We start from the raw sequence: 14,824 nt of genomic DNA, 5'->3' as shown, positions 1-14,824 counted from the left end.
GATTGGAGGATAGTTAATGTTTTTCCACTGCTTAAGAAAGGCTCTAAATATAAACCAGGAAATTATAGGCCAGTAAGTCTGGGAGAGTTATTGGAAGGTATTCTAAGGGACCGGATATATGAGTATTTGGATAGGCATGGACTGATTAGGGATAGTCAGCATGGCTTCGTGCATGCTAGGCCATGTCTAACCAATCATAAAGTTTTTCAAGGAAGTTACCAGGAAAGTTGATGAAGGCAAGGCAAGGCATGGACATTGTCTACGTGGACCTTAGCAAGGCATTTGACAAGGTCCCGCATGGAAGGTTGGTCAAGAAGGTTCAGTCACTCAGCTTTCAAGATGAGGTAGTAAATTGGAAACCTTAATCAATCTGTGTGTGTGTGTGTGTGTGTGTGTATTATTAAAATATCAAATACATAACAATTGGCATTGTGGGAGAAGCCAGAGAGTGGTAGTAGATAGTTGCCTCTCTGACTGGAGGCCTGTGACTAGTGGAGTGCCACTGGGATCAGTACTGGTTCCATTGTTGTTTATCATCTGTATTAATGATCTGGAAGATAAACTGGTTAACTGGATCAGCAAATTTGTGGATGACACTGAAATTGGTGGTGTAGTGGATGTTGAGGAAGACTATCAGAGCTTTCAGCGGAATCTAGATCAGATGGAAAAGTGGACTGAAAAATGGCGGGCAAGTGCAAGGTGAATGTGAGCTCGATTTCAATGTTTAAGAGAAATTGGGTAGGTACCTGGATGGTAAGGGTATGGCCATGGCCATACCATTTGGAAGGCCATGATCTCGAAGGGAGTAGGTAATTTATATGGTTTGGCATGAACTAGATGGGTCAAAGAGCCTGTTTCTATGCTGTGCTGTATGTTTCTATGACTCTTTGACAACATCATTCTCCATCGGTCAGGGCATCAGGGATTCAGTCGCAGGTATGGAAAAGCTCACCATCGGCAGCCAAGCCCACTCCAGTAGATACCTCCTCTCCTCCACAGCACCTTTAGCAGAGTAGCTTTCGAGCTGCCACCCGAGATTCCATTGTCTTCTCCCCCGTATCCAACAATGCGGATAATTGCAGACTCCATCATCTGGAACAGCAAGTCAAAGCTAAGTGAGACTGATTGTTTTCCTGGTACCAAAGCCTCTGATATAATGTATGAGTTCCCTTGCCTACTAACTGACTACTCCTCTGTAAAAGGGATCATTGTCCACTTTGGCACAAATTACCTTGTTCAGCAACAATCTGAGCTGCTCAGACGTGACTTTAGTGGTCTCATTGAATCAGTGGCAAGGACATTTTATCTCCATGCCGGTTCCCACACTGAATTGCAGCTCTGGAGTTTTAACAGGCCCCCTCATTCTGCATGATTGGCTTCAGACGCAATATAGAGCACTGAAGTTTTAAACTACTTTGGGAAATCACCACATCTTTCAAACCTGATAGTTTTACTCAAACAGTCCTAGCTCATGGATGCTGTCTGCACTCTAGCAAACCCACATGGATGACTATTGACAGTCATTGTGTGTGGGATCCTTCCCTAACTAATTCCTCCTCCCCATCCATCCATTCTGGAAATGTTACCCATCCTATTCCGTCTATTGTCGCTGAAAAGCCCCCTGACTAAACCATCCTTTTAAAGGTGTTAACAGAAATACCCCTTTTCTCTTAAATCTACAGTACCCCCACTGTTGCTCCACTCTAAACTACTCTGAGTTAGCTCTGCTAAAGGTGAGATTCCTTTCAAATCAGACTTTTATCTTCAATGATTTTATTACCTCGATTTTATGTTCTTAAGAACTGAGGTCAGGTTAAAACAAAATGAATGCAGCCAGTTATCTGAACTATGTCCCCTAACTACACCAGTTTCAGCATACCAAGGCCTAGTAAACGAGATGGCTGGCTTGCCATGTTCAAAAAGCATTTTAGGTGCAATCTATTGTCTGTCAACAATTTGTAAAGTTTTGAGGTACACATGTTTAAAATTTGTGGTATTGATCCTGTCCTCTGTGTTGTCATTAATTTCCTCCTAAATCCAGTGCTTGCTTTCTCAGAATTCTTATCCTCTATTATATTGAACAATGTCAGGATTTTCATCTCTGGTGATTTCAATATTCATATTAATGAACTCTCTAATGCAAACTCCATGGCAGCTGAATTCATGAGCTTGCTAAGCAGCCGAGATCTTGCCCAGCATGTCACTGAGCCCACCCATTGATTCAGAAATACACTTGATTTAGTGATGACAAAAGGGTTAAATATTATTAATGTCTCTCTATCTGATACCGCTACCTCAGATGATTTTTGTGTACTTTTTTGATGCCCTCCTGCCTGGACCAAGACAAATTGCAGTTAGAAAACAGTTTCTTGATGCGGCAATGCAACTTAAAATTCTCTGAGCTGCCTAGTTTATCTGACCCACACGACTTAAACTGCTTAGTAAATGAAATGGTTGATTTTTTTCAACAATAACTTGACAAATATATTAAACATAGGGTTAGGGTTAAAAAGAAATTACTTAGTAAAACATCACCACGCGTGAGCTCAAGAGATCATGCAAAGTAGCTGAGAGAATATGGAGGAAAATTGGACCAGATATCCTTGGTAATATTTTCAAGGAAAAACTTGGCTCCTTTAATGCCGTTAAAGAAGAGCCTATTTTTCCAAGATTATTACAGAAAACAGTGGCGATTCAAGAATATTGTTTTCAAACATAAACTGACTGTTGAACCCTACCCCAAACCGATAATGTCCTCAGTCAAGCATCTGCAACCAAGTGTGAGGAATCCACAATTTTTTTTATCAATGAAATATCTTCCACTGGGGAACGTATAGCTTCAGATACTACTGGTAACTTCTACAGCCAATCTGTTAAAAAGACAACAATCATGTCAACGTTTACAAGTATTTCTGATTCAGAACACTAAGATTATAACAAAGAGTAAATCATATACTTGTTGTCTTGACCCTGTCCCTACAACATTTTTAATGACACTTTCGATAGTGTTTTCAACTCTGCTAAGAAATTTATTCACACATCCCTTTGGACTGGAGATTTTCCAGATCCCTTCAAAACTGTGGCTGTCAAACCCCTACTTAAAAAGCCGAACCTTGATAATGAGGTACTAGCTAACTACAGGTCTATCTCAAACCTTCCCTTCCTGAGCAAGATTCTTGAGGAAGTCATTTTCAACCAACTCAACAACTTTCTGAGTGAGAACAATATTCTAAACAGTTTCAGTCAGGTTTTAGAGCAAGCCATAGCATGGAGACAGCCATTACCAAAATTGTCAACCAATCAAATTTCTGCTGTCTCACCTTGTTTGAAATCATATTCTTTCACCAGGTGGTCCCAAAAGCCAGTGGCATGGCACAGTAGTTTTGTGTCATTGAAGTCAATCCTTTTGTCATTGTGTATGCAATGTTCTGCTAATGCTGATTTCTCCCGGTAACCCAGACCGATACACCTCCTATGTTCCTTGGTTCACAGGTGAAGGAAGCCATTGAAATAAGATTAGAGAATAAGAATTTTAACAAAGATGAATGTCTCATTCTAAGTAAGAACTGGAATACAGTTTTAAGCAAGGTGGGTACAACAGAAATTTGATTGGTCGAGGACTAACCAATCAGGAGGGACAGATGATGGGAGTATATATACCACCGGACTAGATGTGCCTAGGCATCATCCCTGATTAAGAAGGCAGAGTTTGTCATCAAAACGTCAGTTAAAATTGGCACCTGTCACTGGCTGGAAGCCTGAGAAGATTTTATGCATCATATATGTGTCAGGTAATGATGCTGAAAAATGTCTTTATATTGAAAAGATCATTGTAATATATTTTTTACCGGCCTTTCAAAGCAATCTATTGACAAACTTCAACTCATTCTGAATGTAACTGCACTTTAACTACAACCAGGACAACGGAACATATCATTCCCATCCTAGCTACTCTACATTGGCTTCCTGTATCTTTTAGAATTGATTTTAAAATTCTCTTAACAACATCACGAAATCGTTTTCATTGTATAATCCTGCTTGAGCTCTCAGGTCTTCTTCCACCGGTCTCTTAAATATAAGCAATCTCTCTCAAAAAATAATCGGCAGGTCATCTTTTTTGAACGACACTCCTCAACTGTGGATTCAATGCCTAAAACTCAGTTGACACTTAAACACTTAAACACTTAAAAATAGTTTCAAACCTATTTATGTAACCTTGCTTTTAATGAACAGCTTTTTGTCTTTTACATTCATATTTATTGTCATTTTTTAACTTATTTAATGTTTGTAATTTTATCCCCTTGTAAAATACTTCAGACCACATCATCTGTATGACAAATGCTCTATAAATAAACTTGTTGTTATTATTATTAATGTAAAAAGGTTTTAATATGCTTTGTAATCCTGGCCTGGACCTCCACGTAGGCCTTAGAAGACTGATGTGTTTATGTTCTCCAGGTTATCCCAGCCAACCAAAGAAACTAAGTGAATACCTGAGAAATTCTTGGCCTGGGAAATAGTTTCCTTTACACTCTGTTTATAACTTTTTAAGGAATGTGCCCATGGTTCTCAACTGCAGGACTCCTCAATTAAGGAATGAAGGGACATTCTCTTCCTCCTGTCCTAGATCTTTAATCTCATGAATACACAGTGTCCTATTTAGTCTAAATTATCTTACCTTGCTGTCTATTTCCTCTCTAGTTGGTCTCCCCACATAGTTATGGGGGTGACGCTGTATAGTGAGTAACCTGCATTGTTGACCAGGAGGTGCTCAAAGACATCAGCCTGGAAGCATCAAGGTGGCCACTCTCTGGAAACATGAATCTTGTTCAGCATAGCATATAAAAATATTTGACTTGAAGAAATAGTACTGCAACACAAGACTTTAAGAAGTTACCTGTAGCCACCTCCATTGTTTCTCCTTTTGTCAGTGCTTACGTTACTTGTTTTGCATCTAAAGTGTTACATTATTGACCCAAAGACACAAATTCAATTCCATCACGGCAACTGAGCAAATTCCAGTAATTAAATTGGCTGGTACTGCTAATGGTGCCTATGAAAGGAATGTAAGTGAAATATCTGGTCCACTCATATCTTTCGGGGAAGGAAACCCACCATCCTTGCATGGTCTGGCCTGCACGTGATTCCAGATTCACCAATGTGAATCAACATTCTGTGAACACATAGGTATTGCCCACTTTTACAAAGCCTGATTTGACATACCCGGAGCACCGGGAGTGGGTGAAGTTTTGGGCACCACTCCACAGGAAAGATCATTTAACTATGGAAGGTGTGCAGTCAAGAATAATAACAAATTTAACTGTGTGTAGTAATTAATTCTCCCTAACTTAAGTTTAACATATGTAGTGTCTGTGCCCCTAACTTACCCCTGTTCACCTTGGCTGAAGTGCTGTTGCTCTGCCAACAGTGCAATACTTCGGTGTAATGCCCCCCCCCCACCCCAGTACACACTCTCAACACAAATATGAGACAATACACCAAAGGCGAGTAAATAATTACAACTTTATAGATATTTCTTAGTGATGGGTTAGTAGAAACAGATAACCTAAAGGTGTCAAATCGGTAAGTTTATCAGTTTGCGCACATAATATTTTAGTATGTTGGAGCTCACACCTCTGGTTCCACCCACAACGACCGTCCGAGCCTTTGGCCACCGTCCGAACTGCTGACTTCCAGTATCCTCCGCCCTGGAACCGCTGTCTGCTCCTCACACATCCATCCTCTTTGCTCGCCTTCTGAAAAGTAACCACAAATTCCAGCTCAGCTCACACATACAAGATAGCATAACAATTCTCCATTGGTTAGTTCCCCCCTTATCTGCAGTTTTAACCCAAACATTCCAGATACAGAAACCCATTACAGCATTAAGTAACACTACAGAGAAGCCATTTCATGACAACAATACAGAGAAGCCATTTTGTTAGACTGAACAGTTAACACCACAGTTAATGGTACTGAGAGCCCTACATTACTTTATGAAGTATCTATGGGTTGTCCTCTGCTTCTAAAATTTGGTTGAATAGACCTCTATCGCACTGAAATTTGTAAATGGAGTAGAAAATACATTTCTTCTGGACTTTAAGAGAATTGTGAAATGAGAGTATACAGCCTAGGTTGCTTTCACTGGAGCCTAGGAGCTGAAGGAGCAAGTTTACCCAATGTATTAAGGGCCCAAGATGCGAATTTAGGCTGCAGTAAAGCTTTGATCCTATTAAATGGAAGAATAGATTCAAAGGATGGAATAGCCCGCTCCACTCTTGTTCCAATGAGCAGCTGGGGTTAAAAGCATGCATTCTACAACTTTCTTCAACATACCCTGATCCACCCTCTTATGAGCTTTCCTGTGTTTAGCACCCAATGGTCAAGCCATTTGTCATTGTTTCCTTCCCTTTGCACCAGCATTGAAATCCTACTTGCACTAGGCTGCTGCATTTTAGATTAAATTTCCACACGTCGCCCTGTCAGAGCTGGCATTATTATTCCAATGTTGGATGGATTTTGGATCTGAATGAGGAGCTTTAAAGGTTCCTGAAAGTGAAGGTCAGACAGCGAGCTTGTTTCCTCAGTACTACATCAGTGCATCCTCCGGGCTACAGCCGCATCTATTTTTATAATTGCTTTCACTGTATACACCTCAGGGCATTCTTATTTCTCTTTATTTCAGGCACCACAAGACAAACCATCTGGTTCTCTTATACTTTATTGCCTATAATTTAATAAGTATTTCTATCCGGTGGTATGCAGTCATTTGAGACTCTGCTGTCTCACGCTGTTTACCTTTCCTTTGGTGAAACATGACTCTACTGAAAAGGAATGTAAGTCTGAACTTTCTTTCTCTGCACAGAATAGTCTTGTTACTTTACAAAATATAGACTGAACTGTGGGTTAATGTTTGTCATCCTATCAATATTCGTGTTTCAGCTAAAGCAAAGTTGCAAATCGAGCTTCAGTTCAAGAGGAACTCATTGTAAAATCCCTTCTCGGAAAAGTCAATAATAGATAGACTCTACTATGTATTATTCATGAAGACAAACAGAATCTAACATTCAGATTTTACACTGTGCATATTAACAATGGCCAGCTCGATCTTTTTACTTTTCGCTAAATCCAGAACATGTACCATTCCTGTTCAGTTCACATACAACACCATTTCAGTTTTCCTAATGTTCATTTAAAAGAAATTCTGCCTCTCATAATTTGGAACATTTCTATAAGGTTGCTTCCTCATTCTCCTATATTCCAAGGAACATTCCAAGCCTGACCAACCCCTTCCTATAACTCAGACTCTCCAGTCCTGACAACATCCTCATAAATCCTTTCTCTGCTCTTTCTAGTTTAACCACATCTTTCCTAAATAGTGTGACCAAAACTGTACACAGTCCTTCAAGTGCAGCCTCACCATGATATATACAACTTCAACATAACATCCCAACTCCTCTGATTAATGCCTTGACTGAAGGCCAGCATGCTAAATGCCTTTTTCACCACCATGCCTACTTGTGATCCTGCTTTCAATGAACTATGCACTTGTACATCTCAGTTCCTCTGTTCTGTTATATTCTCAAGTGCAGGGGTTCCCAACCTAGGTACCTTGGTAGGGGTACATGTCATAAAAAAAGTTGGGAACCCTTGCTCTGGTGCATCACTGTTCATAATATAAGTCATAGGCTGGTTTGACTTTCCAAAGTGCATCACCTCACACTCATCGGTTTGGCAATTCCTTTCCCATTCCTTGGCTCATTTCCCCAACTGATCTACATCTCCTTGTGATCTATGATAACTTTCTTCAGTATCAACAACACCTTCTAATTTTGTGTCATCTGCAAACTTACTGATCAAGCATTGTGCATTTGTGTCCAAATCATTTATAAAATTAATGAATTACAAGGGTCCTAACATAGACCCCTGTGGCCTATCACTGGTCACCGATCTCCATTTTGAGAAACAACATTCAAACACCACCTTCTGCTTACCACCTCCAATTTTGAATTCACCTAACTAGAATTCCCTTGAACTCCATGTGATATAACCAGACCAGCCTGCCATGCAGGATCTTATCAAAGGCCTTGCCAAAATCCAAATGGAGAACATTCACTAATCTACTCTCATCTATCTTTTTGATTACTACTTCAAAATACTCTAAAGGTTCTTCAAGCACAATTTCCCATGAACAAAATCATGCTGACTTCTCCTAATCAAGGTCTGTCTGTCCAAATGCAGGTAGATTCCATCCCTTACAATTCCCTTCAGTCACTTCCCCACTACTGTTGTCAGGTTGTCCAACATGTAGTTCTTTCATATGTCCTTGCTATCCTTCTTAAACAGCAGAACAACACTAACTACCTTCCAGTCTTTGGGAACTTCACCAATGGCTAGCAATGAAGCAAATATTTCTGCAAGGCCTCTGTAATTTCTTCACTAGCCTCACATAAAATCCGAGGCAGCACTCAGTCATTCCCTAGAGATTAGTGCACTGCAAGGCTTCAAATGCCTCCTCCCTGGTCATGAGAATATCCTCCAAAACATCCCCACTTGTTTCCCTTAAATCTTGAATAACATAATTTTCTCCTCAGTAAACCGTGAGGAGAAATATTCACTAAGAATCACAGCTACCTATTGTGGCTCAAGATGTAAGTGACCTTCTTCATCTCTAAGGAGACTTACTGTCTCCCTTGTCAGATAGAATCTCTTAGGATTTTCCATAACATTATCTTCCAGATCCATCTCATATTCTGTCTTTGCCCTCCTGATTTCTCTCTTAAGACCATTCCTAATCTTGTTAATAAAGGATTCACTTGATTTTACCTTCTTAAATAGAACAACTTAAATATAATACCAGAGAATAGCAGAAAGTGTGTGGCAAAGCAAAAATAAAGCCCGGAAGGTTAATTAATGGATGAAACTCATACTAAGTTATTGCTGGTGAATCTCTGACTATTCTGTGGCTGCAATCACAAAAAATCTTATTCAGGATCAAAACCAGAACCAAGGTAGTTTTTATGAAGGAGTGAAAAACAGATAGAAAGGATTCTAACAGAGAGCTGTGGGAAAGACAATTTATTCAATCCCTTTAAAGAAGGAAAAAAGGGTCAGCATGTTTTATTTTGAGTATTATGCTGGATGATAACATTTTGAAATGTTGCATGCTGACAGAGACCAACTCTAATGAAAAAGGATGTAGTGCTTTCCCAGCATCTATGAAGAATAAACTCTTCTTGGGTTTCTAGCGGAGTACAGGAGTTCATTATAACCAACAATTCAATGACAAATTCTATCTTCATCTTCAGGGATGATACTTGGGCATGTCTAGTCCAGTGGTATTTATATCCCTGTATTTCATCCCTTCTGATTGGTTAGTCCTCATTCAATCAGGTTTTCATTCTCCCATCTTGTTTACAATTGAATTACAGTTCTTACTTGGAGTGCAACGTTCGTCTTTGTTAAAATTCTTTTCCTCACATTTTATTTCAATGGCTTCCTTTACCAGGCAGTCCCAAAAGTCGTTAGTGCAGCACAATAGTTTTGTGCCATCAAAGTCAATCCTCTGGCCATTGCGGATGCAATGTTCTGCCATGTCCAAGGCTACCATCTGATTTCCATTGCATCAGAATATCCAGGAACAGGAGGCAACCCTTCTTCTCCATCATTGTCATAAATTGAATGCTTGGGTGTACGCTGTTCAGATGGTCGTGGAACTGTTGCAGTGCCTGGAGCCCTTGGGGCCACACTATAATGGTGTCATCAAAGTCGATCCCCTTATAGAGGAACCACGTTGATGTAAGGTGTGTTCAGAAGAATCAATGGTAACCTTAGCAAACCTTGACCATAGGAGGGCCAAGCTGTCCTTAATTGGACATTGGACCCAGAAGGGATTGTCATCAATCAAATTGACATACTTCCTCTATAAGGGGAACTACTATGAACAAAGGGGTGGCATGGTCTGGGGATCGCCCTTGTTGCTGGCTATTGCTAATTTCTACATGGAAGACTTTGAGGAGAGGTCTCTGAGTTCATTGCCCTTATGCCCCAAATGCTTCTTTAGATACATTGATGACACCTTTGTCTCCCCAAGGAAATAAGATGATTACACAGAATGTTCTTACAGAATGGCTACAAGGTGAAGGAAATCAATCCAGCCCTTAAAAGGGCTGACTGAAAAGCCAAGAAACCTAACGACCCCATTGCTATCACCTACTTTCCTGTATTTCCATGTTTCCTGGAAGGATCGCTAGTATCCTGAAGACATACTGGATTAATACCATCCACAAACCCATAAGAAAGCTCAAGTAATGACTTACGTGGGTCAAAGATGACTGACGCAGGTCGGCTGGTGTTTACAGGATTCCCTGTGAATGCAGAGTAGCATATGTCGGCCAGACAGAATGTATGGTGGAAACCCACATTAAGGAGCACAGGAGGTGTATCTGTTTGGGTTACCTGGAGAAGTCGGTGGTAGCAGAAGATTGCATTCACAATGGCCATAGAATTGACTTTGAAGGCACAAAACTACCGTGCCATGCCAATGGATTTTGGGACCACATTGAAAGCCATTGAAATAAAACTAGAGGAAAATAATTTTAACAAAGACGAAGGTCTCACTCTAGGTAAGAACTGGAATTCAACTTTAAACAACAGGGGAGAGCAGAAATCTGATTGGATGAGGACTAACCAATCAGGAGGGACAGAATACACAGGTATAAATACCACCAGACTCGACATGCCCAGGCATTATTCTTAAAGAATAAGATGGCAGATTTACTGATCAAAAGTTCGGTTATAAGCAATAACTGTACCCGGCATGAAGCCCAAGAAGAGTTTATTCACCATCTGAGGTACTGAGGGAAAGATTAGTAAAGCAACTTGTCTTATCTTTTTTTCCCTTAAATTTAGTAGCCGTACAGAAAACATCCAGTTCTTTACAGCAGGTACTTTTGTCTCAAAGTAACCTTGTTGCACAAGTGGAAACCTTACGATTTTAGTCTGCTGCTCAAGAAAAGGCAAGAAAATTAAACCCTTCAGTCATTTAGATTATTAAAAGATGTGGAAAATTATATTAGTTTTTGCCTGGATACTGCGCGCTAGAGCATTAATCTTCCTGAGAAACATCATGAGTTCAGTCTTCCCTGAAGTATCCTGGCCTTGCAGTATGATGTTTTACAATTCTGCAAGTTGCTCTTTTGATTTCCCATTTCTGCAGGCCATCACTTTTCAGTGCTCAAAAGTGCATGTTTGGGCTTGGGCTTCATGGTTTCAGGCACCTGGTCCGGCATCCCTGTGGCTGTTCAGCTGAGCAACACAGTTTTCAGTGCACATGAAAATATCACGAATACATCTTATGAGGAACATAAAAAATAACAGTTAATGATATTGGAATCAAGAAAGTGAAACATGAACATTTCAGATATATTGTTTGCTTATTTATTTATAAAACAGGCCTAATTTATTTTTTTAGTATTAATACAGATTATTATTTTACTTAAGCAATAAAAATGGCAATGTGAAGAAAATTACACAAATGCACATGATTCCTTGAGAATATTCAACTGGAAAGAGGCAGAATCATGTATCCTATAATAATTAGAATAACCAGTAAGCTGCTCGTGTTTCTCATTAAAATGTAATTCAGCTCCAAGATCCAATTAATGAGGGCTGAAGGACTGATTCAATCATGATCACTTTGGACTTATTTCTGTAACTTTTCTTACTCCATAATTCAAGACATCTCATTTTCATCAACCTGAATAGAAAGCAGAGATGAGGCAATGTTCCTTTGCTTTAACTCTAAGACCATTTGACTGAGCTGTGTCCTTTTGCTAAACATCTTTGGTTAAATTTTCAGACTGATGCCATCCAATGTTAGAATTACAGAACAAAAGTTAGCAGAATAGCATTGACTGCAGAGAGGAAACTAGCTATAGAAAATAGAAGCAGAAGGTGGCCATTATTGTTCAGTATGACCACGAATGATCCTTTATCTCAATACTTTAGTTCTGTTCTCTCAATCTGTTCTCATACTTCATTCCTGCAATTACCAGGATGCTATGGTGAACCATTGCTACATTTCCTGTGGGGCGCGTTTATCCTTACCTCCGGAAGAAGACCAAATTCCACACATTACATCAGATATGATCTGATCAAGGGCCTGCAGTAAAGATTCTGAACTCGAATCTTTTGCAATAAAGGCCATTTGACTTTTTAACTGTTAGATGCATTTGCATTTGTTTTTTTTTACAAAGTATTTGTTTACTAGCTCTTTTTTCTCCATTATGAATTTTTCCCTTTTGGACTTAATGACCGACGTTTGTCTTCATTAATCATATCCCTTCACATGCTTGTAGAAGCTTTTGTTGATTACTTTAATGTTCTGTGCAAGTTTACTCTAATGCTCAGCACTGGCAATTTTATTTGATTTCTCTTCAGTTCGAATATCATCCTTAAGTTATTTTATTAGCCAGATTGGGTTGATTTTCCTATTTTGTTCTGCTTGGGAAAGGATATCATGTGGAATGTGTTTATCTAATTTCAATCCATAATACCATAAAGCCACAAAATATAGGAGAAGATCAACACACACAAAGTGCTGGAGAAACTCAGCAGGCCAGGCAGCATCAATGGAAAAAAGTACAGACGATGTTTCGGGCCGAGACCCTTCAGCAGGACTGGAGAAAAATAGATCTGGAGTCAGAGTAAGAAGGAGGTGGGAGAGGAGGAAGAAACACAAAGTGATAGGTAAAACTGAGAGGGGGGGATAAGTGAAGTAAAGAGTTGGGAAAGAGGTACAAGGCTGTCTAATAGGAGAGGACAGAAGGCCATGGGAGCACCTGAGGGAGGTGATGGGCAGGCAAGAAGATAAGGTGAGAGAGGGAAAAGAGGATGAGGAATGATGGGGGGGGGTGCAGAAGCCATTACCAAATGTTTGAGAAATCAACGTTCATGCCATCAGATTGGACGCTACCCAAACTGAATATAAAGTGTTGCTCCTCCAACCTGAATGTGGTCTCATTGTCTCAGTAGAGGAAGCCGTGGAGGCCTTCTACTGTCATGATCCTCGTCTACTCCTCATCTTTTTTTCTCCAGTCTGTCTGAAATGTCGACTGTACTCTTTTCCATAGATGCTGCCCGGCCTGCTGAATTCCTCCAGCATTTCGTGTGTTGCTTGGATTTCCAGCATCTGCAGATTTTCTCTTATTTGGGAATATGGGAGCAGTATTTTGTCATTTAGCCCACCTCACCCTCATTATTCTGCCTTCTCCCCATAATCTTTGATACCCTTACTAATCAACATCCTATCAACTTCCACTTTAAGTATTCCCAATGGTTTGGTCCCCACAGGCACTTTTGGCAGTAAATTCCACAGATTTACCATCCCCTAGCTCAGGGGTCAGCAACCTTTACCACTGAAAGAGCCATTTGGAACCGTTCCCCACAGAAAAGAAAACACTGGGAGCCACAAAACCCGTTTGACATTTAAAATGAAATAACATTGCATACAATGTTTTTTTGCCTTTATGCTATGTATAAACAAACTATAATGTGTTGCATTTATGAAATCGATGAACTCCTGCAGAGAAAACGAAATTACATTTCTGCATGCAACAAAAACATTTTGAACTCCGAAAAAAAGACGTTGGGTTGAAGGTTACTTTTAAGTAAAATACTCAATGTCTATTTGAGTCCTTCTTGTATTTATGAAAAACGCTGAACTTAAATTTTCCGGCAGCAGCAAACCAAAAATAACATCAGCCAGCTGTCAACCTGAAAAATAAAAGGACTATTTCACTGAACAATGAAAAAATATGAATATACATAAAATAATAGGCAATTAAAATATTTATCATACTTAGTTAATGGGATTTCTGCTCCTGGACCTCAGTGCACAGTGTCTGCACATCAGGGCTGTATGACATCACCTTCATCTTTACACAGGATCGCAAGCTGTCATCTGTGAGGCATGCACGATGTTTGTCTTTAATAAAGTTCATGTTGGAGAACACCTGCTCACATACATATGTGGATCCAAAGATCGACAGGACTCCAAGCGCATACTTTTTAATGTTTACATAAATGTCGGGGATAGCATTCCATGTTTCGAACACAAGTTTGTCCGGTATTAGGAGGTTTTCAATATCACTCCATTTATGATTCTGAGCAAGAACGGCCTTCTGACGGGCAACATCTTCAAGGTCTGCTGTCAAGCGTCTAAACTTGGACACCCATATGTCTTTGTCGGCTATGTTGGCCAGTTCCATCTCAAGATCAGGTTGACTCACACCTGCCAATGCAGTCGTATTCAGTAGGGATGGATTGATGCTTAGGGGAGTGACCGGGAAGGATAATGTGTTTTTTTCCTCTCTGAACTCACAGAAGCATTTCCCAAACGATGTTTGCATTGCGATGATTGCAGAATGTAAATACTCCGAATTTATCATGTCGTGACCTTGTTTGAACTCTCTCAAATTGGGGAAGTGAGACAATGTGCCTTTCTGTAAATCTCTGGCAAGCACTGTCAACTTGCGCTCGAATGCCAAAACATCCTCCAACATGTGTAGGGCTGTGCGTCCTTTCCCCTGAAGAGCTGTGTTCAGCGTGTTCAGGTGCGCTGTCATGTCTACCATGAAGTGTAGCTTTTCCAGCCACTCTGGCTGTTCCTGCTCAGGAAAGGTGAGCCCTTTGCTGCCCAGGAAAGTTTTCACTTCTTCCAGACATGCGACAAAGCGTTTCAGCACCTCCCCTCTGGACAGCCAGCGATAAAAACACGTTGTAGCGGTGTGCTACACGCAGTCAGTAAACTGCAGTCAAAGAT

The 14,824-nt window shown here is 40.2% G+C and overlaps 1 long non-coding RNA gene across 1 annotated transcript; it reads right to left on the bottom strand.

Moving 5' to 3' along the window:
- Positions 1–427: 427 nt before the first annotated feature.
- LOC132392224 (uncharacterized) lies at positions 428–5,929 on the bottom strand. Its single transcript, XR_009511450.1, has 3 exons — positions 5,635–5,929; positions 2,739–2,870; positions 428–1,092 (listed from the first exon to the last, which is right to left on the bottom strand). It is a non-coding gene; the product is annotated as an uncharacterized LOC132392224 (long non-coding RNA).
- Positions 5,930–14,824: the final 8,895 nt, after the last annotated feature.

This window comes from Hypanus sabinus, chromosome 4 (assembly GCF_030144855.1).
Source record: "Hypanus sabinus isolate sHypSab1 chromosome 4, sHypSab1.hap1, whole genome shotgun sequence".
In the NCBI taxonomy this organism is placed as follows: Eukaryota; Metazoa; Chordata; class Chondrichthyes; order Myliobatiformes; family Dasyatidae; genus Hypanus; species Hypanus sabinus.
The sequence above is the reverse complement of the archived record's forward strand: the minus strand, read 5'-3'. Positions and strand labels throughout refer to the sequence as shown.